This window comes from Acomys russatus, chromosome 2, assembly GCF_903995435.1.
Source record: "Acomys russatus chromosome 2, mAcoRus1.1, whole genome shotgun sequence".
Lineage (NCBI taxonomy): Eukaryota > Metazoa > Chordata > Mammalia > Rodentia > Muridae > Acomys > Acomys russatus.
In genome coordinates, this window is record NC_067138.1 from 94,555,109 (window position 1) to 94,560,810 (window position 5,702).

Below are 5,702 nucleotides of genomic sequence, written 5' to 3' on the forward strand. Positions count from 1 at the left end.
GAAACAGGCTCCACCAAGTCCTGCTAGGTCCTACAGACTGCCCCCTCCGGCCCCATGACTGACCCTGCCTGGGAGGGAGTGTGGGTGTGCATCACCTGTGCTGCGAATGTTCCACCGTCTCCAAATTTATGTTTCTTTGGGAGCTTTGTTTCAGTGTGCGTTTCTCAAACCTTTCTCATTGTCTTTTCTGCATTTTATTTGTCATTTTCCAATCTCTTGGGGGACCAGATGGCTTAGCAGGTACAGGCACTTCCACCAAGCTCGATCACTGAAGTTTGTTCCTTAGGTCCCACATGATGGAAAGAGCAAAAGGATTTGTGCTAAGTTGTCTTCTGACTTTTACATGTATGCCTTGGCAAGTAAACACATGCACAAGCGCGTGAGCACATACAAACACACACACGTCATGTACACAAAAAGAATAAATAAACATATATACTTTAAAAATAAATATAAAGTACCTGTCTCCTCTAGAGGATCAGCCGTCACTCTGATGAACACAAGGCTGAGACTGCCCTAGGCTTACACTGTGTCTTTGATGCTGAGTCCATTCCTGGCTCCTCTCAGTCTCAACCATTAAAAGTTTCCAATTTCTCTAAAGCATTTAGGAGAGAGCCCTGCACACTCTCAGTGTATATGACTGGCAGCTGCTCCTGTGGTGACCAAGCACTGCCACACAGAAAGCCTCTCTGCAGTCTGTGATGAGTCCTCAGAGTAAGAACCAATAGAACTCCAATTGCTAGTGGTCACCACGCCTCCTTTTATTTTATTGCTGTTTGACCACATGCAGATCACTGTGCTAAGTGCTAGGGATTTAAAAGTAACATCAACAACAAAGGTGAACTTGTTGCTTCCACTTTCTTAACTTCATATATGCCTTTATTTCTATGACAAATTTAAAATCTCAAATCCTGACTTGAAATATACCTTCCCTGGGCACAAAATACTGATGCAATACTAGGGTGACCACCAGCCTTGTAGCTGAAAGATGCTCAAAGAACAAACGTAGGCTGTGGCTCAGTGCCACAAAACGCTTGTTCTAGACAGATACAATTATGTTTATCATAAAGGTCACAAGCTCTCAAATAAAGGTAGCGAAATGGGAATATGTTTAGATTAGAATGTAGGCTCTAAACCAGGCACAGTGACACATACCTGTAATCTCAGCACTTAGGGAAGCTGAGGCAGGTAGATCTCTGTGAGTTCGAGGCCAACCTGGTCTACAAAGCAAGTCGAGGACAGCCAAGGCTACACAGAGAAGCCCTGTCTCAAAATTGCTCCCCCTAAAGAATGTAGGCTCTAGAATCAGATTTCTTGAATTTGAACTATTAATAGTTGCGTGACTTTGGCAAGTTGCTTAGTCTCAATGCCAATTTCCTGATATCTGAGATGACTGTTGCATATGGTTGCAGCATTGCCAACATTATCAGCATCTTTATTTTTCAGAGAGAGGAGAGCCTGGCCATCTCTGTCATGAACAATGCCACCCTGCCAGAGTTTGCTCCTCTCAAGGGAAAGAATATTGTAGAGACTTATGGGTGAAGGCATATGCAACCTATGAAGATATTGTTTAAAATGTTTCTTTGAGACGCTATGATTTCTGATTCATTTAACTAGGGAAGATGTATAAGTACACCATGAACACCCATAGAAAGAGCTAGGTAACCTCACTAAGGGTCACTAATGTGTGTGGGTGGAGGTAGGCACATTTATTGAGAGCAAATTATGCAACAGTGTTATGCTAAAAAAAATACACTAGTGTAAACATGGTGTTTGCATAGCCTGCATTTACTAAAAGAGAGAGCTGGGCATGGTGGAAAAAATGTAAATGAAAATAATAAGAAAACCTATGTATTGTTGAGGGTAATAATCATTCTGCATGTTTGCAGTCATATGGATGCAGCACAAATGGATAGTGTTTTTGTACACTATATTTATATGACAACTTAACATGGAATATCTCATTTTGCAGGTGAGGAGGTGAATATTAGAAAGGCTATCAGACCACACACCTGGCAGAGGATATGTCTTAAGGAGAAGCAGCACTGCTGGCGGACTGTGCTGTACCCTAGAGAAGACAAGTTAAATTTCATTCTAAACAAGTTGGGATTAGTCTTCTAAATTGAGGACTCTGGGAACTGAAGTGCTTCCCCACAAAATATTTAGATATGTGTCTTGTCTGCTTTGCACAAGTAAAGCAGGATTTCACACTGGAGGGTAAAGGGAAGGGTCAAAAGAAGGGCAGCGAACGGAGACTGTGGAGCCTTAGAGTCCCAGATTTGTACTATTTTTACAACCTGGCATTGTCAAACAGAAATCACCACCTCTCCCCACCCCCACCCTCACTCCCACAGCACCCCAGAGAATTTTCAAGACAGAAAACAGCAGTAGGGAGTCATAATGAACTTCCATGGTCTTAGGGAGGTACCACAGCCGACTAAGCCCTGTCTTTATGAAGAACAACACCTAAGTAAGAGGAGCATGTCTTTGTGACCATGTGTGAGAATTTACAAATGTAAACAGACAAGTATTATTTCAAGATCCGGCACCAGGCGCTTCTGAGTGAAGGGCCAGCCAGCACCTGCTCCTCTGTCAGTGAAGAAGGTGACCGTCTCTCTGTGCTTTGACTGCCCTGCCCTCACCGGTCCTGTGGTCACTTGTGCTTAGCTGGCAGTGGAAAACCACTTCCCCTCTCTGTGGCCCTGAAAATGACAACCACATGCTGTTCCAGTCTTTCCTCTCAGTTTTATTTTCCAGGTCTTAACTCATAATTGCCCTCTGGGTTTCTGAAATGGTGAGGGAATGTTTTCAATTGAAGCAAGAGTTCCTGCCAGAATGAAAGAATAAGAAAACACGAGTCATCCTCTCATATTTGGTAAATCCCCTACTTTCCATTTGAATTCAGAACCTGGAGGTTAAATTACAAGAGCACTTTCAAGTACTATTTCAGAGGGAAAAAAAAAAATCTGTGTTTATCTCAGATCACAGGCAATCACTGAATGAGCCTGGGTGTTTAAATTGTTTACATGCAATTTGTTGAGGAAAACTTTTGAATGAAAATGGACAGGCTAACAAAATAAACAGATTAATTCACTACTTAGCTACTATTATGAAAAGCTCCTCCCATTAGATTATGGCACATTGTGATTACTGCTAACTTTTCAAAAGCCAGTTGTTTTTCCCAATGAGAAGAAAAGTTGACTCTTGAGTTTTGTATGGTAAGAAGGCCTTTGCTGGTAGCCAGGAAATGTGATGGTGTTGAACCATCTCTTCACCTGTCATACTACTAACTCTCACTTATTACCAACGTGTCTCTTTATAGTTGACAAATGTTAGTTTCCTTCGCCTCATTCATATATATTACCCCTTATCAAGGCTTACTGTTTGACCTAAGGTAGCTAACTGCTGGGATCCATGATTCTCAGAACCTCATCTTTGTCAAATACTCTTTGTGCCAAGGGATTTAAGTGTACTAGCTTATTAGGTGAATTAAAAAAAAAAAAAGGTAGACCATTTTATTATCCAGTGTTTAAGGAATAAGGAAGAGCTTCAGAAAAGTTAAGAAATTTGTTCAAGATCATGTGATATATTAGTATTTGAGAAAAGAATCAAATAAACATTTTTACCATGTTTCTTAAAGCCAGACCTTCTGCTTTGGGTCTTTACAAAACAGTAGAAGAACCTTTTACATTCCATTATAATCTTAAAGAGAAAAACAAACCAGATAAGTCATTAAATCTTGGAATGAGAGATGTTAAATTTATGTACAACTGAGCCTTTGCAAAACTCCCATGAGTCCCCATAGAATGTTGGTGAGCAATTTGCCTAAACAAGTTAGCACTGAGAAGGGAAAAGTACGAAAGCCTCCTAAATCCCAACATAGTCTATTTCCCAATAATGATAAAGGTTTATGAGTGGGTAATTATGTTTTAAGATTTTGTTGAGGTATAAAATACTGCCATTATGTGATTCTGAGAAATTAAATTGGAGCTTCTATCAACTAGAGCTTATTTTCATGGTCTCAGGGACACGGGGCAATAAATGGAACACCAGGAATCCAGGCTAATGAATCATGGACTGAGATTAGTGTCAATGTAGCTCAGTCTTAAACTTGAGATAGTTTTAGTGCTGTTAAGTGATTATAAAAGTCATCATGAGCTACTGAATATGTAAATCACTCAGAAAATATACAAAAAAGAAATACATTGATTCTTAAAGCTCAGAGACAATCTCTTTACTATTTTCGCCACTTGAGTGTAACAATTCTAAGCTTTATTCAATACATATCTATAGATGTTTTCTTATTAAATAGATCTATAGTATACTTATTATTTGCAAATGAATCATTGGCACTTAGTGTCTTGTCTAAGGAGCAATTTCCAAGTAAATACAGGCAATGTAGGTGTGTGTGTGTGTGTGTGTGTATTTGTGTGTGTGAGATGTGTGTGTGTGATGTGTGTGTATTTGTGTATGTGATATGTGTGTGTGATGTGTGTGTGTGATGTGTGTGTGTGTTGTGTGTGTGTGATATGTGGGTATGTGATGTGTGTGATGTGTTGTGTGACGTGTGTGTGTGATGTGTGTGTGTGATGTGTGTGTGTGTGATATGTGGGTATGTGATGTGTGTGATGTGTTGTGTGACGTGTATGTGTGATGTGTGATGTGTGTGTGTTGTGTGTGTGTGATATGTGGGTATGTGATGTGTGATGTGTGTGATGTGTTGTGTGACGTGTGTGTGACGTGTGTGTGACGTGTGTGTGATGTGTGTGTGTGACATGTGTGTGTGATGTGTGATGTGTGTGTGACATGTGAGTGATGTGTGATGTGTGTGTGATGTGTGTGTGTGACGTGTGTGTGATGTGTGATGTGTGTGTGTGATATGTGGGTATGTGATGTGTGTGATGTGTTGTGTGACGTGTGTGTGTGATGTGTGATGTGTGTGTGTTGTGTGTGTGTGATATGTGGGTATGTGATGTGTGTGATGTGTGTGATGTGTTGTGTGACGTGTGTGTGTGATGTGTGTGATGTGTGACGTGTGTGTGATGTGTGTGTGTGACATGTGTGTGTGATGTGTGATGTGTGTGTGACATGTGTGTGACGTGTGTGTGATGTGTATGTGTGACATGTGTGTGTGATGTGTGTGTGACATGTGTGTGATGTGTGATGTGTGTGCGACATGTGTGTGTGATGTGTGTGTGTGACATGTGTGTGATGTGTGTGATGTGTGATGTGTGTGTGACATGTGTGTGATGTGTGTGATGTGTGATGTGTGTGTGATGTGTGTGTGTGACATGTGTGTGATGTGTGTGTGTGATGTGTGTGTGTATGTGTGTGTGTGTGTGTGATATGTGTGGGTATGTGCAAGTATGTTATTGTTCATGTTATGCTGCTTGTTCAGAGGCCAAAGGTTGACGCTGGGTGGCATCCTCTATCTTTAGATTATTTTTGTTGTTGCTTAAAATATTTTTAAATGCCTCAATTTTTGGGACAAGCTCTCTCACAGAACCTGGAGCTTAATGGCCAGTGAAGCCCTTCAGCTCCAAGTTTACGGGTATGCAACGTCACACCCAGCTTTTATGTGGGCACTAGAGACCTATATCCAGGTTCTCAGTGGCGAGCACTTTGTTGATTTCACCATCTCCTCAGTCTCACTGTTTTTAATGGGTATAAAAACTTCCTATTTGAAACCTTAACAAAACTCA